Source organism: Rhinoderma darwinii, unplaced genomic scaffold (genome assembly GCF_050947455.1).
Source record: "Rhinoderma darwinii isolate aRhiDar2 unplaced genomic scaffold, aRhiDar2.hap1 Scaffold_108, whole genome shotgun sequence".
In the NCBI taxonomy this organism is placed as follows: domain Eukaryota; kingdom Metazoa; phylum Chordata; class Amphibia; order Anura; family Rhinodermatidae; genus Rhinoderma; species Rhinoderma darwinii.
The window spans coordinates 1,168,346-1,192,062 of NW_027461950.1; the positions used below are offsets into that span (position 1 = coordinate 1,168,346).

General features: G+C 43.8%; 1 long non-coding RNA gene across 2 annotated transcripts in view; it reads right to left on the reverse strand.

Annotated features, from left to right (window-relative positions):
• Positions 1–3,152: 3,152 nt before the first annotated feature.
• The window catches only part of LOC142699016 (uncharacterized), a 124,088-nt gene continuing 103,523 nt past the window's right edge, over positions 3,153–23,717 (reverse strand). For both annotated transcript variants that reach the window (XR_012865918.1, XR_012865919.1), the window contains exons 3-8: positions 19,879–19,955; positions 18,545–18,619; positions 17,506–17,633; positions 15,586–15,652; positions 15,335–15,399; positions 3,153–3,793 (exon numbers count right to left, since the gene is read on the reverse strand). This is a non-coding gene — a long non-coding RNA (uncharacterized LOC142699016). The remainder of the gene's footprint in view (positions 3,794–15,334; positions 15,400–15,585; positions 15,653–17,505; positions 17,634–18,544; positions 18,620–19,878; positions 19,956–23,717) is intronic.

Sequence of the window (23,717 nt, forward strand, 5' to 3'; positions counted from 1 at the left end):
AAAACTTCCTAGAGAAGTAAGCACAGGGGCGGAGATGGGTGAGGGAGCTGGTACCCTGGGACAAGACGGCCCCCACTCCCACCTCGGATGCGTCAACCTCCACAATAAATGGCTCCCTTTGGTTGGGCTGAACCAGCACGGGGGCCGAGATAAAGCACTTCTTGAGGGTCTCAAAAGCCTGGACGGCCTCAGGGGGCCAATGGAGGACATCAGCACCCTTGCGAGTAAGGTCCGTAAGAGGCTTAGCGACGACCGAGAAGTTGGCAATAAATCTCCTGTAATAGTTAGCGAACCCCAAAAAACACTGTAGCGCCTTCAGGGAGGCAGGTTGGACCCATTCTGCCACAGCCTAAACCTTGGCAGGGTCCATGCGGAATTCATGAGGAGTGAGGATTTGACCTAAAAATGGTATCTCCTGTACCCCAAACACACATTTTTCGGTCTTCGCAAACAGATTATTTTCCCGGAGGACCTTCCTGACATGCTCCACGTGGGAGGACCAGTCCTTGGAAAACACCAGTATGTCATCAAGGTACACTACAAGAAAATTACCCAGGTAATCTCTCAGAATTTCATTAATAAAATTCTGGAAGACGGCAGGGGCATTACACAACCCAAAGGGCATGACCAGGTATTCGAAATGACCTTCGGGTGTGTTGAACGCAGTTTTCCACTCATCCCCCTCTTTGATGCAGATAAGGTTATATGCCCCCCGTAGATCGAACTTAGAAAACGATTGGGCCCCCTGAACCTGATTAAAAAGATCCGGAATCAAAGGAAGGGGATACTGGTTCCTTACGGTGACCTTATTAAGGTTCCGATAATCAATGCACGGCCTAAGACCACCATCCTTCTTCCTCACGAAGAAGAAGCCAGCACCTACAGGAGAAGTCGAGGGGCGAATGAAACCCTTGGCCAGGCATTCTTGGATATACTCCCTCATAGCTTCACGTTCAGGACATGAAAGATTAAATATCCTACCCTTAGGAAGCTTGGCACCAGGCACCAAATCGATGGCGCAATCGTAATCTCTATGAGGGGGCAACACCTCGGAGGCCTCCTTAGAAAACACATCAGCGAAGTCCTGAACAAACTCAGGAAGCGTGTTTACCTCCTCCCGGGGAGAAATAGAGTTAACCGAAAGACATGACATCAGGCATTCACTACCCCATTTGGTGAGATCCCCAGTATTCCAATCAAACGTGGGATTATGCAGCTGCAACCAGGGAAGACCTAATACCAGATCGGACGATAATCCCTGCATCACCAGTACAGAGCACTGCCCAAATGCATGGAGCCAACAAGGAGTTCAAAAACAGGAGTATGCTGAGTAAAATAACCATTAGCAAGAGGAGTGGAGTCGATACCCACTACCGGGATAGGATAAGGCAAATCAATAAAAGGCATTTTTAGAGACATAGCAAATTCCACAGACATGATTATAGCAGATGAGCCAGAATCCACGAAGGCACTGCCAGTGGCAGACCGGCCAGCAAACGAGACCTGAAAGGGAAGCAAAATTTTATTGTGTTTCATATTAACGGGAAATACCTGTGCGCCCAAGTGACCTCCCCGATGATCACTTAGGCGCGGAAGTTTTCCGGCTGTTTATTCTTGCGCCTGGGACAGGTGTTCAGTAGATGCTTGTCGTCCCCACAATAGAAGCAGAGACCATTCTTCCTGCGAAACTCTCTACGTTGTCGAGGGGACATGGAGGCCCCGAGTTGCATAGGTACCTCCGAGTCCTCCGTGGAAGAGCGAGGAGACGGGACCTCGGGGGGAATCGCAGGGAAGTCAGAGGGGAACACATTGAAACATTCAAGCTGACGTTCCCTGAGACGTCGGTCAAGTCGTACTGCTAGGGCCATAACCTGGTCTAGGGAGTCAGAAGAGGGGTAGCTAACCAGCAGATCCTTCAGGGCGTCAGATAATCCTAACCTAAACTGGCACCTTAGGGCCGGGTCGTTCCACCGAGAAGCTACGCACCACTTTCTAAAATCAGAACAGTATTCCTCAACAGGTCTCCTACCCTGACGTAAGGTCACCGACTCTCGGCTAAGGCAGTCCTGTCAGTCTCGTCGTAAATGAGTCCGAGGGCAGAGAAAAAACGATCAACGGAGGAAAGTTCAGGGGCGTCAGGAGCCAAGGAGAAGGCCCACTCTTGGGGCCCTTCCTGGAGTCGGGATATAATGATACCCACCCGCTGGTTCTCGGAACCTGAGGAGTGAGGTTTTAGGCGGAAATAAAGTCTGCAAAGGAGAGAAAAGTCTTACGGTCCCCTAAGAACCGGTCAGGTAACTTGAGGTCGGGTTCTAGAGGTGAGGTGAGGGGTACTACTAAGGCAGCGTCAGCCTGGTTGACCCTCTGAGCCAGGGCCTGGACCTGTAGGGAGAGGCCCTGCATCTGCTGGGTCAGGGTCTCAAGGGGGTCCATGATAGCGTCAGCGTAGGAGAAATGGTAGACTAGGTATGGGCTTGATATTATGTAATGGCAAGAAGGAGGTGAAGGGAACAAGTGAGCCCTAATCTACCCACCGCCCTGTCCCTGCCTACTTGCAACGACCCGCCCTAGGCGACGGGGTACAACTTGGCGGCGGTCCCTACTCTGTCTAAGTGCAAGGGAGTACAAACAGGGAACATGCAAGGGAAGGGGCAGTAGGCCACGGAACGCCGCGAGGAAACGGAGCGGTGAATGAGCCAGTCAGGATCAGGATGTAGTGGAGTATACAAACGCAGAGCACGGAGCAGGAAGCAAGCCAGGGGCAAAGCGAAGCAGGATAAGCGGAACTGAAGCAAGGCAGAAGCACGGCAGAAGCAGGCTGGAGCAAGGCAGCAGTGGGGCCTGGAATCCAAGAAGAATAACAAGCACTGAGGAAGAGAACACGGCAGGTATAAATGAACAGGGGGCGGAGCTAACTCCGACTGACCAGGCCGCGATAGGCTCTCCCACTCCTGAGCCTGCCACCCTGGTTGGTGGGAGCCGGTGTCAGTCTAAGAGGTCTGGCTTCAGGTGTCGACTGATTAATCTCGGGAGTATACACAGACGTAGTACCTGGCAGATCCTTTACACTCTGTCAGGAAGGTCAAAAGCGGCCAAAGAGGGAAGGGGTTAAGGAAGAATGATGGCAGAAAGTCGATAATCGTAGGTATCAGTACTTCCGATTTAGTTTGCAGTAATATACAATTCACTCCTGTATTTCACTGAAGTCACGTTGGAGTATTCTATGTTGTTTGGTAAGAGTGTTGTTGTCAGATTGCTTTAAGAAAAGAATGATATCAGAAAGCTGAAATACATAGACTATGATGTATAGAGCTACGAGCAATGAAACTCCATAGTCCTTTGTCTGGTTTAGGTCCAAGTGGATTGAAGAAGTCGGCCATTGCAGAGTTTCAGGAGACTGTCTGTCATCAAATACTGTAGAATCTAATGCTATTATTCTTGACCTCTTGTAGGGGAGCAAAGAACAGTACCTGTTGCAGCTGTTTCATGTGAGGTGGGCTTACATGAAGCAACCTCCTTCTTCTCACCTGGGGGTCTTCTGTGCGGTATATTATCCTCAGACCCACTTATCTTTTCCTCCAGGTCAAGGAATTTTCCGTCTAACAGAGGATCAAGTTACAACTGCTCGCAGGTCTCCAGTAATAATTGGTTTCTCTCACGGGTGATGAGTCGGTCTAAATAATATGTGCAGATTTCTTCACATAGGAAGAATCGATCCAGGTATCTCTTCTTTCACACCTCACGGCAGTAAGGATGGTCAGCAGCAGTACCTTGAAGAGACTTCTCCAAAGCACTGTAAATAAACCAGAATGTAAAACTAATTGATCATTATAAAGTTTCACAGATTAACGGAATAAGTCTCCTTAGTACATTTATGTTGAGCCTCCTGCACCTGAGTCTTAACTCTCTCAGGCTGGGTTTACACTGTGCGTTTTTGCCATGAATTTTTTTTGTTTTGGTAGATAAACTAACGTGGAAGTTCATCAAACCAAACAAAAAAAGAATGCTAAAAACGCAACAAAAACGCACATTGTAAACCAAGCCTAAAACTGCTTCTGAAGCCTTATCACATATTGGACAAGGGTGTCATGTGACAAATATAGTTCTGAGTCTGTAGGTGTTATGGGCAACCTGGGTAATTTTCGAACAAAATTTCATAAGGAGTTAGTACATGGTCGGTGGGGGTCCCAGTAGTGGGGCCCTTAGCGATCATATATTTATCACCTATCCAGTGGATAGGTGATAAATGTTCTTAGTGGGAAAACCCTTTAGCCAAAAGGGGTTTTCCAGTCCTAAGAAATTGTAGGAATTTCTTGACATAAATTTCTTGGTTTTGTATAACGGTCATTTAAGCACGACCATCTTTCTGAAAGCAACAGCGGAGAATTCTTTATTGCACGCATCATCGTTTTATACTCCTCATATTGTGCGTTCCATCCCGACAGGCCAATTCTTGAGGGCTAAATGAGTGATTTAATTCTCATCAGAATTTTAAAGAACAGACCTCAAATCTGAAACAGAGATTAAGACAACGTGGCTACAGAAATATAGATGCTGAAAAAGGATGCCAAAGAGCAAGGAGTACTAATCGGGACATTCTGTTGAGACAAAAGGTACGTAGATCAAAGGAAATCTGGTCAGATTTGTAACCAACTCTAAGGGTATGTTCACACGGCCTATTTACGGACGTAAATCGGGCGTTTTTGCCCCGAATTACGTCTGAAAATAGCGCCTCAATAGCGCTGACAAACATCTGCCCATTGAAAGCAATGGGCAGACGTTTGTCTGTTCACACGAGGCGTATATTTACGCGCCGCTGTCAAATGACGGCGCGTAAATAGACGCCCGCGTAGAAGAAGTGACCTGTCACTTCTTTGGCCGTAATTGGAGCCGTTATTCATTGACTCCAATGAATAGCAGCGCTAATTACGGCCGTAATGGACGCGGCGTTCAAGCGCCTGCACATGCCGGAACGGCTGAAATTACGGGGATGTTTTCAGGCTGAAACATCCCCGTAATTTCAGCCGTTACGGACCCCCGCCGTGTGAACATACCCTAACACACAATGGCAGAATGATCCCGATCTTAGGGGTGTTCTTCCACACCGACCATTGATGGTGGCTAAAAGAAGCAGAACACTAAAGGACATGTTAGTAAGAAGCCATTATGTACCTCCCTGTGTGTCATCGGGCCCTAAGTGGGGCTCATTCCCATGTGGCCACTGCTCTATCTGTAGCATGATTGTTAGGACAGACACATTTTGTGATTCATCAGGATGTGATGAACACAAAATTGTGCACGTCATTAATTGCAGTACCACGGGGGTCATATATCGCGCTACATGCACTTGTGGTTTGATATACGTGGGTATGACCACACGAGATCTGAGGGTACGCACCCAGGAACATGCCAAGGATATCAGGGCAGCAGTGAAATTGGACCCTCAGAAACTCATCAAATTTAAACCAATACCTAAGCACTTTAGGGAGAAACACAAGGGCAGATGTCAGGATTTAAAAGTTCCTGAAATTGCTAAACTTTCTTTGGGCTCCCGAGGAGGGAATCTAGCCAAACGTCATGAGCAAATTGAATGTCGTTGGATCATAAAGTTACGCACCCAAGCTCCTTTGGGCCTGAATGAGAAGGTATCATTTGTGCCTTTCTTATAGTATGGCTTTGCACAGGTTGTGAACAATATTGCCAGTGATATCCCCCTTTGCAGTATTTTGGGGATTCTTCCATTTTTATATTAAATGTTAGGGCTTCTACTCTTCTACTGGGGATTGTTGTTTGGTTTGGTTTGATGGGTTGTATATTTTGATTTTATTCTTTATCTTTTGTGAGTAACTGTATACTCCTTTTCTGGGTATAACGCCCGTTTATCGGCTGATTGTAACGTTTATGCAGCCGAAAATATTACCGTTGTTGGCAGCACATCTCCCTGTTAATTTTTTTTTTTTTACATAGACCAAAAGAATATTAAAACTAAAAACATTTTCGCTCAAAAGCAGTGGATTTTTTTTTTTTAACATATCTGGAATCGCGACACCTGTAAAAATCCAAACTGTTACAATATAAAATGAAAGCCCAAAATCGCCTATTTTTTTAGTCACCTCGTATCCCACAAAAGAATTTAATAAAAAGTGGTCAAAAAGTCTTATGTACCCCAAAATGGTACAAATTAAAACTACAGCTCGGCCTGCAGAAAATAAGCCCTCATATAGACGGAAAAATCAAAAAGTTATGTCTCAGAATATGGCAACACAAAACAAATTTTATTTTTAATAATGAATTTTCTCCTTGTAAGGGCTTGTCCACACGTAACGAAAATGGCTGCGTATTTTCCATTCGGAATTGCGAACGGATAATACGCAGCAGAATACAGTAGCAGCAAAGTGGGTGTGAATGAGCGAATGTTATCCACACGCTGCATAAAATGTCAGTCCTGAAATTCACCGACTGTATGTAAATTCCTGCTGCGGAAAGTGGACTGAATTCCTGCGTTTTTCAGAGGAAATGTCACCATCTCACAGACTTGGAAAAAAAACGCAGCAAAATCCGGAATATTTTCTACAGTAAATGCAGGAAATGTTTTTCCATAGCAGATTGTCTGCTAGTCCAAGTGCAAATTTCTGCAGCAATTCCGTGGCTTTTGGAAGGTGGGGAGGAAAAAATGTGAATAAAAATAATGACAGCGATGGGAAGGGGTTAATAATGTGCTTTGGGTTTGTGTCTGACTAAACACATAGACGTCATTCTTGCCTACTCTCCAGGATTGTCCAGTAGTCTACAAGAAATCTCCCGGCAGAGCAGGGACGTCTCCTGAAAGTCTCCTGACGGCTGAGAACAGGGGCTCTTGCTGCATATTTATTTCTATGGCCGCATGGTAGCTGTGTAAACATGTATCATTGAGCTCCTGCTTGTGGCTGCACGCAGGGAAGCACTCTACTGGCACTGTTTATGGGGCACTCTACTGGCACTGTTTATGGGGCACTCTACTGGCACTGTTTATGGGGCACTCTACTGGCACTGTTTATGGGGCACTCTACTGGCACTGTTTATGGGGCACTCTACTGCCACTGTTTATGGGGCACTCTACTGGCACTGTTTATGGGGCACTCTACTGGCACTGTTTATGGGGCACTCTACTGGCACTGTTTATGGGGCACTCTACTGGCACTGTTTATGGGGCACTCTGCTGGTATTGGTAATGGAGCCATTTTGGCTGGTGTGGGGGAGTGGATGCAGCTTAGGACTCCTAGAAAACGATTATTTACCCTCACAAACTGAAATGATTGATTCCATATCAAGCCTTGGCTCTTATTTAGACTGGTACAAATCCTAGGATTTATTGACAGAGCTATGACAATCATGATGGATCCGTTGTGTAAAAGATCCCATTGACTTCTAATGGGTCAGTGAGGTTTCGGGCTCTAATGGTGTTGTGGACAGAGCCTAACCTGTGTAGAGTTTTGATGAATCATGAGCTGGGAAGACTTCTATTTACACCTCTTACAGCAAGTACTAAAGCCTCTAACATGTATTGTATATCTGACAAGTTTCAATTCTGTATTTCACCCTCTGTCGCCGTGCGGTGTTTTAATGAGACACCATATCCTCCCTATGGCGTGTGGTGGAGCATGACACATTTTCTTTTCTTCTTACGGAATGTGTAAAATTAGAGGAACAGTGTAGGCCCATAATGCAATACAGATCCGTGTCTGTCTCTGTGTGTGTGTGTGTGTGTGTGTGTGTCTGTTTGTGTGTGTGTATGTATGTCTGTTTGTGTGTGTGTGTATGCATGTATGTATGTGTGTGTGTGTGTGTGTGTGTGTGTGTGTCTGTGTGCCTGTGTGTGTGTGTCTGTGTGTATGTGTGTGTGTGTCTGTGTGTCTGTGTGTGTGTCTGTGTGTATGTATGTGTGTGTTTGTGTGTGTGTGTATGTGTGTGTGTGTGTGTGTGTCTGTGTGTGTGTGTGTGTGTGTGTGTGTGTGTGTGTGTGTGTGTGTGTGTGTGTGTGTGTGTGTGTGTGTCTGTGTGTGTGTGTGTGTGTGTGTGTGTCTGTGTGTTGCCCGATTTGGAAGTTTATGACAAAAAAAGCCACAACACCTAGCCATGAGAACCCAGGTTTAATGGGATGGGAATAACAACATTCACAAGTCTTGTACATCTTTCCGCTGTGGTAATTCTTGCCCCGGGGGAACCTCCTACTCTTACTGGAATCATTGAAGCAGAGGCCGGCGGTTATGTGAGGTGGACGTGTACAATATAAGGCACCGCTGTCACAATCATTATCCTGTGTCGCCCTAGAAGGACATTATTTCACTTTATATATTCAGATGTCATTGTCGTATTTCAGTCTTGATTTTCTCCAAGCCTCCATGTGATTTTCCTCTTTGCCAGGACTAAGGCCCTGTTCACACGGCAGAATTTTCACGAGGATTCAGACGCATTTTCTGTGTCTGAATCGGCGTGAAAAACACTTGAAAAAAGTGCACCATTGTCTATAAGAAACCACCCATTTATACAGGACAGAATATTAACCCCTTAGTGACCACTAATACGCCTTTTCACGTGAGTCACTAATGGGCTTTAGGCTAGGCTGACGCCTTTTCACGTCAGCTTAGTCTAAGTCCTGCACGGGTCTCCCGTGCAGGCAGGAGCCGGGGCTCTGCTGTCTGATGACAGCTGAGCTCCTGCTCCAACGCCCGCGATCGAAGTTTACTTCGATCGCGGCCGTTTAACCCGTTAAATGCCGCCGTCAATAGCGACCGCAGCATTTAACTTTGTTTACAGAGGGAGTGCGCTCCCTCTGTCACCCATTGGCGGCCCGCGAATGAAATCGCGGGTCTCCGATGGGGTGTCATGGCAGCCGGGGGCCTGATAAAAGCCCCCAGGTCTGCCCTGGACATATTCCTGTTTGGACGCGCCGGAGGCACGTCCTAACAGATTGCCTGTCAGATTTACACTGACAGGCAATAATGCTCTGGTATACGAAGTATACCAGAGCATTATAGCAGCGATCTGAAGATCGCACAGTAAAGTCCCCTAGTGGGACTAATAAAATAAGTCATCAAAGTGAAATAAAGATTATTAATAAAGTACAGTAAAAAAATAAATAAAACCATTTTTTTCCATAAAAAGTGGTTTTATTTAGTAAAAGTGTAAAAAAAAAAAAAAAGTACACATATGTGGTATCGCCGCGACCGTAATGACTCCATTAATAAAGTTAATATGTAATTTAAACCGCAAAGTGAACACTGTAAAAAAAAAACGCAAAAAACCATGGCGAAATTGCAATTTTTTTCCATTGCCCCCCAAAAAAGTCATAATAAAAATGAATCAATAAGTCCCATGTACCCCAAAACAGTACCAATCAAAACTACGTCTCGTCCCGCAGAAAACAAGCCCAAAAAATCACTACATTGATGGAAAAATAAAAAAATTACGGCTCTTGGAAAGCGACGATGCAAAGGCAAATAATTTTAGTTCAAAAGTGTTTTTATTGTGCAAAAGTCGTAAAACATAAAAAAACCTCTACATATGTGGTATCGCCGTAATCGTACCGACCCATAGAATAAAAGTAACATGTTAATTACATCGCACAGTGAACGGCGTCAATTTAAAAACACATAGAACAATGGCGGAATTTCAGTTTTTTTTTATAATCCCCCCCAAAAAGGTTAATAAAAGTTAATATAAAAATTATATGTACCCAAAAATGGTGCCATTAAAAAGCACAACTAATCCCGCAAAAAACAAGTCCTCATACAGCTATGTAGACGAAAAAATAAGAACGTTATAGCTCTTTGAATGCGACTATAGAAAAACGAATAAAATAGCTTGGTCATTAGGGCCTAAAATAGGCTGGTCACTAAGGGGTTAAGCGGGTGAAATTGGACACCGCCTCGCTGAAAAAAAGTGACATGTCACGCGTTTTCCGTCGCATGTTCCACATCAGGTAATCGTAGACAGATTAGCCCCATTAAATGGTTCTAATCTGTGTCCAGAAACACCTCAGTTTTTACTACAAAACAACGACCGAAATCTGAGGGTCGGCCGTGGTTTTCTACCGCGGTTTCTCGACCAATTCCACGTCTGGTTTTTCCACAAGAAAAATCTGTCATATGAACACAGCCTAATGGCATGCGCAATATTTCCCCCCACCCAGAGGGATCCGGCTACAAGGAAGGCAGAATCGGCTTGTAAGAAAGTAGAATGTCATCGTCACATTTGCATCTTTAGTGTAAATATTGTAATGTCCGTCATCTACTAAGCATGTCTATACATTACATATAGATACTTCTTTCTGTTACCTGTCTTGTGTACAGATTATACATCACGCTGCATGGATGGCGGACAGACTGTCAAACACATCAACTGTCCTTGTTGCCCATAGCAACCAATCACAGTGCAGCTTTTTTTCAGAGCAGCTTTGAAATGAAAGCTGAGCTCCGATTGGTTGCGCCAGTCTTTCCTGTTGGACCTTTTTAACCCTTTCACTACCAGGGTTTTTTAGGCATTTTGCCTCTTACTTTTGTCATGTACAAATAAAACCTATATTACTAAGTACAAAAAAATCATACTAAACCCCCCATACTTATATATTTTCTGAAAGTAGATTCCTGGTACATTGTCCATTTGCCACTCCACATAAAATTGCATGACGGTCCTTGTGTGTATAAAGTGTCATTTTTAATTAAAAAAAATGCATACAAATTTATACTTTATGTCAACAGTGTAAACTAAAGCAGAAAATTTTATGCTCCAGGCATCCTAAAAAAAAAAGTTCAATATGTGCAGCGTTCATACATACATACATAATACATACATACATATATCATACATACATACACACATATATACATACATACATACATACACACATACATACATACACACATACATATATACATACATACATATATATCATACATACACACACACATACATACATACATACATACATACACACATATATATATATCGTACATACATACATTCATACATACATACACATATATATCATACATACACACATATATATATATATATATCATAAATAGATACATACATACATACACACATATATATATCGTACATACATACATTCATACATACACACATATATATCATACATACACACACACACACACACACATATATATATATATATATATATATTTATATATATATATATATATATCATACATACATATATATATATATATATATATATATATATATATATATATATATATCATACATACATACATACATACATACATACATACATACATACAGGGGCATAACTAGGAAAGACTGGGCCCCATAGCAAACTTTTGACTGTGGCCCCCCCTCCCCTGGGTGTCACACAACCCCCCCCCTTGTAGATAGTGCCTTTTTTACAGCCCCCCCTGTAGATAACGCCATACAGCCCCCCTGTAGATAACGCCATACAGCCCCCCTGTAGATAATGCCATACAACACCCCTGTAGGTAGCGCCATACAGCCCCCTTTGTAGATATCTACAGAGGGGGCTGTATGGCGTTATCTACAGAGGGGGTTGTATGGCGTTATCTACAGGGGGTACTGTATGGCGTTATCTACAGGGGGGACTGTATGGCGTTATCTACAGGGGGGCTGTATGGCGTTATCTACAGGGGGGGCTGTATGGCGTTATCCACAGGGGGGCTGTATGGCGTTATCTACAGGGGGAACTGTATAGCGTTATCTACAGGGGGCTGTATGGCGTTATCTACAGGGGGGACTGTATGGCATTATCTACAAAGGGGGCTGTATGGCGTTATCTACAGGGGGGACTTTATGGCGTTATCTACAGAGGGGGCTATATGGCGCGAACGCCATACAGCCCCCACTGTAGATAACGCCATACAGCCCCCCTTGTAGGAAACGCCATACAGCCCCCCTGTAGGGAACTCCATACAGCCCCCCCTGTAGGGAACGCCATACAGCCCCCGCCTGTAGGGAACGCCATACAGCCCCCCCTGTAGGGAACGCCATACAGCCCCCCCTGTAGGGAACGCCATACAGCTCCCCCTGTAGGGAACGCCATACAGCCCCCCCTGTAGGGAACGCCATACAGCCCCCCCCTGCAGGGGCCGCCATACAGTCCCCCCCTGCAGGGGACGCCATACAGTCCCCCCTGTAGGAAACGGCATACAGCCCCCCCTGTAGGGAACGCCATACAGCATCCCCAGCCCCCCCAAAAAATGCGACCTACAGTGTGTCCTACAAATAACATGCATCCCCTATCCACAGGACAGGGGATACATGTGTGATCGCTGGCAGCGATAAGGAGAACGGGGGACCGAAAGTCCCCCGAAGTTCTCCATGACTAACCTCGGACTTCCGGCGTCTGCGCAGCTCAATAAAAATGAAAGGAGCGCTGGTCACGGATGCGCACAAGCGCGACCGGCACTCCATTCATTTCTACGGAGCTGCCGACACAGACACCGGAAGTCCGAGGTTTTTGATGGAGAACTTCAGGGGACTTTCAGTTCCCCGTTCTCCCTATCAATGCCAGCGATCACACATGTATCCCCTATCCTGTGGAGAGGGGATACATGTCTTTTGTTTAACTCTGCCGTAGTCTTCAGTGGGGTCCCGCTGTAGCAGCCATAGCGGCTGCTAGGGGAGCCTCCGGCCATGGTGGGGGCCAGTGCCGGTGGGCGACACGGGCCCCCTCATGCCCCTCATACATATATATCATACATACATACATACATACCACTTGTGCCTGTGTCTACATGTACATATATTATTTATCTCCATAAAATTACAAATTGAAAACACCAAAAATGTGGTTTTAAGCAGGAAATGTACAAAAAAAGTAACAATCTATAAAATGCAGGGATTACACACCTAGAAAAATTAGGCGTCCACAAAGCTCCTATTTTCCTGGAAGCAGACAACCTGACGATTGCAGTTGTCTTGACGTGGTCCTGTCGGCCGTGTTCACCTTCACTATCACACCTTAGGGTATGTTCACACGAGGGCGTCTGTAACGGCTGAAATTACGGGGATGTTTCAGCCTGAAAACATCCCCGTAATTTCAGCCGTAACGGCATGTGCAGGCGCTTGAGTGCCACGTCCATTACGGACGTAATTGGCGCTGCTATTCATTGAAGTCAATGAATAACGGCTCCAAATACGGTCAAAGAAGTGACAGGTCACTTCTTTGACACGGGCGTCTATTTACGCGCCGTCATTTGACAGCGGCGCGTAAATTACGCCTCGTGTGAACAGACAAACGTCTGCCCATTGCTTTCAATGGGCAGATGTTTGTCAGCGCTATCGAGGCGCTATTTTCGGACGTAATTCGGGGCAAAAACGCCCGAATTACGTCCGTAATTAGTGCGTGTGAACATACCCTCAGATATAGGATAGAGGAATTTATTTTTAAAAACAAATGCATTAAAATTCACATTTGTGCCTAAAACTCACATACAATCAGCGATTTTGAGAAAATATCATTTACAATGAATAGATCAAGGTGATAAAAGCTTATATATATATATATATATATATACCACATACATCTACAGCCACAAAAGTGTGCGCTCTCAAAACACTGAAACAGAAGCCCTACAATATTTTGTCCATCATCCATGTATTTGAAAAAAAAAAATACTCCACACAACAAGCAACTTTTACTGTATGCAACCAAAATCACACATAGCACATAGCATAATACGTGTATAAAAATACAACTTAGCTCTTATTCACACCAGCGTATTCCACATCCGTGTTAGGCCTTATTCACACGAACGTGTGCATCTTGCAGTTCCGTGTGTCATCAGTGAATGGTGCGTGGCTGCGTGATTTCCACGCATATGCCATCCTTATGACACGCGGTTTTGATGTTTAGAAAAAGAAATGAAGGATGTGCTTTTATTTTTTCCTTCACTTATTTATCTACTGTTGCGCGAGTCACGCGCGACACACGGAAGTGCTTCCATGTGCTGCGCGTGATTTTCACGCACCCACTGACTTCAATGGGTGAGTGTTGCGCGAAAAACGGCCAAGTATAGGACATGTCGTGAGTTTTACGCAGCGGACACACGCTGCGTGAAAATCACGGACTGTCTGAACGGCCCCATTGACTAACATAGGTCCGTGCGACGTATCATGGACGTTAAACGCGTTTGTATGAATAAGGCCTTACGTGTGTTAAAACAACGGACATCACACGGACCTATGCAATTCAATGGGGCCATTCAGAATCAATACTAGGAGTAAGAAAGACAAAGTATTAGGACAAATCCCAATCAATGGAAACATTTTCATGTAGAACAGAGACCAGTCCCCAACAGTGTATTTTATAGCTTTAGGTGTATTATATATTATCTCATTTTTTCTGCAATATGTCTCTTATCAGTGAGTTATTATAATGAGCTTTATTCTTATTATATCACAATAGTAACTATTATGGGGTTTCTGAGGGGTTCATACAATTATTCACACAGAGACACTTTATTAGGAGTCCTGCCACCCCCCCCCCCCCTACAATGCTGCAGATAAACATTGCGGACGTCAGAGTGACAGGCGGCATGGATAGGTCCGCTCCCGGCCGCCCGCTTTTATTACTTGTAGTAATGATAACAGTAAGGTAAGCAGTGTCTCCCATGACTGCTAGCAAAGTTTGGGGTACATGTCTGGGATACATGGCACAAGTGCCCAGCGCTGAGACACCAAGTAGTAGAGATGACTCCTGAATCCTGTACCTTTCCTTCACCACGACATTACAATATACAATATTATATAGTACAAGTCCTCAGCAGTTACATGACATGGAATCAGTGGCTATTACAAGATGTTTGCCCATTTGGCCTAGGTATTTAACCGGTCAGGGGGCTTCTCCCATATGACTTTCTAACATAAATCAGGGGCGGACGTACTATATGTGAGAACTGTGCAGTTACATTGGGGCCCAGCAGGTCAGGGTGCCCTCTGCCACCCCGAAAGTAACTAGTAGCGTCCTACTGTCTATTAGATTGCATATAAGGGTTTGGGCTAATGAATTTCTTGTAGGCAATAATGTGTGGCAAGTGCTCTTGGCAGGGTGACCGTGCCTTATATCCCCCAACACTGCTCCACCCCTAATCCCCAATTAACTTTACTGTACCCCTAGTCCCCTCAACCAATTACCTTAAATCTATCTTCAGGCCAAAACCGTTCCCTATTGTTCCCTTACGTGTCCCCCCTAGACTACATGGCACCGCCAGTCATATGGCCATCTTCATACTATACAAAGAAACCCATTACCTACACAATCCCTATCCCTATATATAATAACTAAAGATGGATATACCTCATATAGATGAAATATTACTTCAGAGAGTCCCCCTGGCAGCAGGCAGCCGATCCCAAGGTTTTCTGGAATGAAAAGTTAAAATTGTGATGTGAGCTTAGTATGGGTCATCATATCAACAAATATATGTTCAGCCAAATGACAACATTGGGGAATTTGTTCCCGCAGCCTCTCATGTGTCTCTATAGGAACATTCTGGATGACATCACATTATAGCATTTCTATAGGTTGTTATTTTCTATAATACTTACATATATACGGTGGATCTTCTAGCATGTCGGCTGTCACTGGTGCCGCATATTCACATGTTTTATATGTCTGTAATATACATAATGGGTTTACTGCATATACATAAAATAACCCCATATCTATAATGTATAATAATATATTTACTGTCACACATGTCATTATCTATCACAGGGCGAGTCAGACATTGAACACATTTTGTAATGTAACGTAGACCCAGGGAACATAACTATAGGGGTGAAGAGGTTGTACAGGCCCTGGTGTCCATGACTGGCATAAGGGGGTCACAATCTGAACAAATCCCCAATGCCGCCATCACCTGGAGGAATCCTGATTTTACTTGTCACCCCCTTGACTGCCCTAGACCACCATACAATGAAAAAACAATTCCCCTTTACTGCCTTAGGCCTCATGCACACTTCCGTTTTTTTCTTCAGGATGCTATCCGTTTTTGTCACTGATAGCACCCTGAACCCATTCATTTCAATGGCCCCATGCACACTTCAGTTTTTTTGACGGTCCGTTGCTCCTTTCCGTTCCAAAGTAGAGCATGTCCTACTTTGGTCCGGGATTCCATGACTGTGAGGCCCATGCCAGTCAATGGGGCCGTCAAAAAAACTGAAGGCACACGGAAGGCATCCGTGTGCCGTCCGTGTGTGACGGAGCCGTTGCCTAGCAACCGCTGGGCGGGCAGAAAAACATGACAAAAATATTACACTAATCGGCAGCCACTTGTCTCTATCAATAACTGATAGAGAAAAGAGGCTGCTGATTAAAAATAAAATAAAAAGCCTTTCATACGTACCCGGTCGTTGTCTTGGTGACGAGTCCCTCTTCTTCCTGCAGTCCGACCTTCTTTTGTGACGCGGCAGCCTGTGATTGGCTGCCGAGGCCGCGGCAGCCTGTGATTGGCTGCCGAGGGCGCGGCAGCCTGTGATTGGCTGCCGAGGTGACATGGATTGAACGTCATCACTGGAGGCCGGACAGGAGGAATGTAAGTATGAATTTATTTATTTTTATTACATTATTTCCGCGCGCCGAGCATGGTACTGTCACCCTGGACAGTACCATGCTCGGCGCACGGAAACGGAAACACGGAGTGCACACGGGAGTGCACACTGAAACCACACGGCCGCTAAAACGGGTTCACGGACCCGTCAAAAGCGGCCGTGAAAAAGGTGTCGGAAGTGTGCATGAGGCCTTAAACCACCAGTGAATTTACACTGAACCCTTTCACAGCACTAGACCACCAGATAAATATAAAAAACTGTATAGAAACATGACCCTGTGGGATGGGGTGGGTGGGTGAGCCTACTTTACTTGTTGCCCAGGACCCCATCTTACATAAAGCCTGTTGTGTCTGTGGGAGTGCAGATTATATATGGTATATGATAGTTGGCAGGACCTGGTATAGATTTGGCACCAAGGCCCCGGAGCTTATAGTTATGTCTCTATATAAGCCTAAACTTAAGGGAAACTATAGAGAACTGTGGAGTTTCTGATTCTTCTCTCTTTTGTGGTGTCTCTGGATACATATAATGTGGATACATGTAATGAATATTCTGGGCATGCACCGGGTTACCTGACAATATATAAGTTTGGGTGGCAGCTTAGTCTGGATGCCATAGTTGACCACACCGGGTTTCCAGGCTCTTGGTCTCTGTTCCTAATATATTACAGGTTTGTAGCTTGTCAGTAATAAGCGGTCACTACATTTTGTGTAGGACATTTTTTTCTATTCTTCCATCTACCACCCCCAGCATTGAAGCGAGGAATATTAGGAAGAACAACCTTGTTTTCTGAGGGACAATGTGAGAAAACTGAAATTGGGCTCTTGGAGAAAATATCCATTATTGCTATAAACCATCCAGCCAGTAAATATGTGATATAACGTGTGTAGAGATAAAGAAATATTCGGCACTTACCTTGGACTCTCCTACTTTATATGCTGGGCATTAGTTGGGCGCTCTCCTCATTTTTGGAGCAGCCCTCCTACACCTGGACCCGAGACCATCACAGAGCTCTTCATTGGGCTGTTACTTTATTATTACTCCTGGAAATGTAAGAAGAAATTGACAACTGGGTGACGTTATTCTCTTTTCTCAATGGCCATGGTCTGATACAATACAATGAGTGCTGACAGTTTCATAATGTTTAGGGACACATCCTATAGACAAGAGATATTGTATCCCCCATATTCAAACATTCCCAGGCGGAATTATAGAGGAATGGAAAAATTCAGAGTGCTAAGAGGAGATGCTCCAGCATTATAATTTTATGGGAAATGCAATTATTTACTCGTCATAAGAACAGACAAGTCCAGAACATATGACCAGTATTATATACATAGAAGAGATAATCCATCATCCCTGGGATTGGAGGTTAATTGTAATAAAATATTATAATATAAGATTACACTTCATGGAAAATACAATTTGACAGTTATAGATTTAGACAGCAGTGGATTTGGTGTCACTATATAGCAGGTAATGGAGTTGGTCCTCTCCTCTTTGCGGCTGGGTGGTGACAACCTGTGCAGGACTCCGCTCTCCAGAGGAACTACATTGGCAGCAAGCAAAGCGGTGGAGAATTGTCCCAAAGGTCATGGGAAGGGAATGGAGAGTTAAACAAACATCACGCCCGGCTCTCCTCAGTAGCTACATTGGGCCCCATAATGGAGGGCCCAGTTTGATCTTTGCTATGAGGACCCCAGTCTTCTATGTCTGGCTCTATATCCAGGAGTAAGAATATGTGACTGTTTGGTGAACTTCTTGGTGTCAGTAGAATAAGAGTGTTCATGATAACTATGACTGCCGCCACGTGTCAGGGATCTATCTGCCTATGTGACATGGAGGAATGGCTTCAGTCATACACAAAGGTGCCGTCTGTTTTCTGACCAGATAATTTGGGACGTGTGTGAGTAATATGCAGGAAAGGTAAATTACAGGAAAGAGAGATCAATACCTGAGCACTGTATTCAGGAGACTGTCCCGGCAGCAGCAGTTCTGGGACTAATCAAGGGATCTGTTCAGACAAGATCTAAGAAAAAGATACAAAACCTCTGATCACAGGATAGATACAAGAATAGTTGTCATGTTACCAGAGGTTACACTTATAAACTTATACATTACACGTATACACTATTTAACATTGACGTCTATAGGTGACAGATGACCAACATATGACATATATCAGAGGTGTCCGTCACCGCCATCCTGTAAGAAATGTGTACAGTATGTTAAAGGCGTTTTCCCATGAGCGACATATTTGACGTAACCACAGGATATGTAATAAACGTCAGATAAATGCGGGTCCCACCTGTACACCAATCTCTAGAATGGGGCCCCCTAAACCCTGTTCTAGCATTTTGTGCTCACACTGACTCCCGGCCACTTACAGATTACATGGTCGGGAGTTACGGAAACAGCGTAGCTCGCTGAACTACGCTGTTTCTCTAACTCCCATAGTAGTGAATGGCAGCTACGGAAGCAGCATAGCATGCGAGCTACGCTGTTTGGGTAACTACTATTCAGTTATATGGGGCTTTCCCCCTTCATAGTAGGAAATCAGCCGGAACACAAAAAGGTAGAACAGGGTTTAGGGGGCCCCGTTCCAGAGTTGGTTCTCTTTGAGCTGCAATACCGAGCACAGCCACTACCAAATGCATGGAGCTTTCCTGGTAAACAATGAAGAGGACATGTGGCTGACCAGGGTGGTGCGGCCCCTTTACTCAGCTGATATCACATGGGGGTAGTAGGAGTCAGATCTCCACCGATCTGATATTTACTATTAATAATAAAGTTATGGAAAATCCCTTTAAAAGGTAAATAAGACATTTTATACAAAGGACAGAACATACATATAAAATTATAGAGGATCTGACGTCTCTCCTGGCATGTCTGTCCTAGAAAATACTTGAGAATTCACATTTCCATTCACACATTACTGACTGCTGTAATTTTCAGGAAATAATAAATTGTAACTTTAATGGGGAACTAAATAACCTCGAAATCTGAATGTAAAATCCACATGTTCAGTTTTTACTTGTGTTCATACAAACATTTTACTGGAACTTGAAAAAAAACACAAAAAACAACCCTGTCAATTACAGGCAAAAAAATCCTTCTACAGTCAGATAGTTGTGGCGAGATGCTGGTTATAAATTGCTGCAGTAATGTCCAGTGTGAATCTGGTCTTATATCAGAATTCTAGAGCATAGATATTTCATGTATCCAGTAACATGTATAATTAATAACACGGATATTATAGCTGATAAATAATAAAATGCTGCATCTTACCTGTCAATCACAGTCAATCACAGTCCTGGTCCAGATGTTATTCCCAAAAATTGGAGAAAAAGGCCAAAAATCCTGATCTGTAGGAAACACACTGATCAAATATCAAGTGCAAAGTGAGTGGAATCCAGCTGCACATAGAGAACTTAGCGACTAGTATTGTCTATGACATCATCAGTGACATCATAAGTGGCTGCAGTATCGGTTACATCATCGGTTATCTCCTCCTGCCTGGATAGACTGTCTGTGTATACACTGGATATAGGCGTTATATGGGACTGCTGTTTTATAAGCATGGAAGATACATGCCCACTTGGTCAAAAGCTAAAAAAAAATGCCCAGTTGGGCATTTAGATTTATGCTAATAACTTTCTTAAATAGGTCATAACTTGGTCAAAATTGATCGTTTTTCTAAATAAAAAAACACTGCTGTGACCTACATGACAGCGCCGATCACATGTAGAAGACAGGCCACGTAGAATGCGGTGACACAGCCTCTTTAAGTCATTGAAAACCATTGAAAAAGTGAAATTAAAGTTTCTTGCCGCTGTGTATTTAATGCATTAAAAGTCAAGTTAAAGATCTCCACATCTGTACATAGAAGGGGACATATTGCAGAACAATTATATCATTAGTGTCACTTATATAAATTGGAATTATGTGTAAAACTGTCACTTCTGTCTGTAAAGTGGTCGTCTCGTCATTACAAGCTCATTTTGAAATAACGTTTTCTCTTTATTCCGGAGACGCTACAGACACCGACCAATAGGCGACTATCTTTATAGACTGTGCGCCATTTATAATATTTGTGTCTTCTTTTAAGCCCCCTCAGGCAACAGCCCCCGGTGAGACTTTTACCTCTGTAACCCCTATTATTAAGCCCTTGATGATTATACACCGTTCAGCCATAACATTAACCCCTTAAGCCCCCATGACATAACTGTGCACCATGGATTGTCTTACATAAGGCCACCATGATGTACAGTTACGTCATGGTGATTGTGCGGTCACAGGAGGTCATTTTAATTGAAGATGCCGCCACCGATATTGGGAATTATTAGGGATACAAAATCGGTGTAAATGGGTCTTAAAGGAGTATTCCCAGCTTACATATAAAGGACGTGTTCACACGGCTCATCTTCAGGCGTATGTCAGAGCGTAAAATGGTCGTGTTATGCTCCAAAATACACTTGAAATGCGCCTGTAAACCGCTTCCCATTAATATTAATAGGAAATACACTGCGCAGCTCATATGAGGTGTATTTTTTTGCTGCTGAATTATTAAACACGTAAAACTACGCTTTATAAAAAAGAAGGGACACGTCCCTTTCGGAAGCATTTTAGAAGCTGATTTTTCTTTTTTCCCATGACACTTTAACCCCTTCCCCCTGCTTGCATTCTGGGCCCTAATGGCCAAGCCATTTTTTACATTTTTCCATTGTCACATTCGAAGATCTATAACTTTTTTATTTTTGCGTCAACATAGCTGTATAAGGTCTTGTTTTTTTCGGTGCGACTTGTAGTTTTTATTGGTACCATTTTGGAGTAGATGCGACTTTTTGATCACTTTTTATCACATTTTTTTTTAAGTCAGTATTAACAGAAAACAGCAATTCTTCCATAGTGTTTTATTTTATTTTTTACGGCGTTCACTGTGCGGGTTAAATAATGTAATATATTTATAGTCGGGGTAGTTACGGACGTGGCAATACCAAATATGTGCATCTTTTTTGCTTTATTGTGGTTTTTTTAATACTAAAGCAGTTTGTAAGGGGAAAAAGTGGGTTTTTCATTTTTTTTTTAAATTAACTTTATTCAACTTTTTTTTACTTTTATACTAGTCCCACTAGGGGACTTCACTATGTGATCCTCCGATCACTATTATAATACACTGCAATACTTTTGTATTGCAGTGTATTATTGCCTGTCCGTTTAAAATGGACAGGCATATGCTAGGACATGCCTCTGGCATGACCTAGCAGGCATTCATTACAGGCAGACCTGGCAGCCTTTATTAGGCCCCCGGCTGCCATCGGAGACACAGACACTCAGCGATTTTATCACCGGGTGTCAGTGGGATGAGTTGGAGCTCCCTCCCTCTCTCCAAAACCACTCAGATGCGGTGCACGCTATTGAGCACCGCATCTGAAGGGTTAAACGGGTGAGATCGATACTAATATCGATCTCACCCGGTCGAGCAGGGACGCCCCCAGCCCTCAGCTACCTCTGGCAGCTGAGAGCAGGGAGCTTTGACAGTTCCCTGCTCTGTCTACTTTATTCTAATGCAGCGACGTGGAATGGCGGCGCTGTAGAATAAAGCCCATTAATGACCACCGTGAAAAGGCTTATCGGCGGTCATTAAGGGGTTAAAAAACTCTCTGAAAATATGCCTCAAAATACGCTCAATAAATGATTGGAATATCAGCTGTAAAAAACGTCCGGATTCAGAGTCTGTCTTCTTTTAATCTCAGCCTCGTATTTTCAGCCTAAAGATCTGCGGTGTGAACCTGCCCTCACATGCACATTTCCTGCAGACCTTACCCAGTCATCGCTACTTGCTTCACCCTAAATTTGTTTTGGGGAGCAGGGGTTTTCCTTTCCCAAATCCCAGACAACCCTTTTTAGGCTGGATTCACACACAGCGCTTTGCTGCGTATTTGTGCTTTTCGTTGTGGTGTTTTTAATGCAGTTTCTGTGGTGTTTTTTCTTGCTGTATTAAGTGCTGCAGATGTTACATTAAAGTCTGTAGTAAAATATCAAATGCATTACACACAACTGCGTTCTGGTTTGTGTCGTTTTTGAGGCAATTTTGTGATCAGTGGCATTTTTTTCCACACACTCTGGGTATAGCGTTTTTTTCAGGCGTTTTTTCAATAGATTCTATATAGGACTTCAAAAATGCCATAAAACAAAGCACGTACAAAATGACACCACATAAACACGCCACTAAAAACGCCTTAAAAAAAACGCTTGTTTCATTTTAATAACGCTGATGTTTTTAGAAGCGTTTCGGTGCAGTTTAAAATGACAGAAATTTTCTGTGTGTGAAGGAGGCCTTAAAGAGGCTCTGTCACCAGATTAAAAATGCCCTATCTCCTACATAATTTTATGGGCGCTGGAATGTAGTTAACAGCAGTGGTTTTTATTTTGAGAAACAATCTTTTTTCAGCAAAGTTATGACCTTTATTACAATTATGCAAATTAGTTTCTTAATGCCCAAGTGGGCGTATTACAAAGAAGTGTATGACGTTGACCAATCAGCATCATACACTTCTCTTCATTACACCCAAGCTGGTTTCACTGAACAGCGTGATCTCGCGAGACCACGCTGTGACGTCACTTCCGCCCACAGATCCTTCATCCATGCGTTTTAAGACTGAACATAGATTATCTCAAGGCGTATGAGAAGTTACAGTCGTCGGATCTGCAGCAGCAGCAGCGGAGGAGGCAGCATCACACAGTGCAGGTAAGCATATAGAACTCCCTAGAGGCGAAGGACCTGTGGGCGGAAGTGACGTCACAGCGTGATCTCTCGAGATCACGTTGTTCAGGGCATTTTTAATCTGGTGACAGAGCCTCTTTAAGGTAACGCTGTGGGAGAGATATTGTAACCGAAAGAAATTGATACATAAATTTCCCTATGCATAGAACATATCCAAAGCCGCCCCTGTAGTTTTCTTCACCATAGTGTCCGTATCCCTCTCTATATGACTGGACACAATATTGTTCGCTGTGATGGCGACTTTCCTATGATGCACACGGATATGAAATTCTTACATGGTGTATGGTGACGAATAAAATAAAAAGATACAATATATCACTGCATGTAGAGTTTCATATTA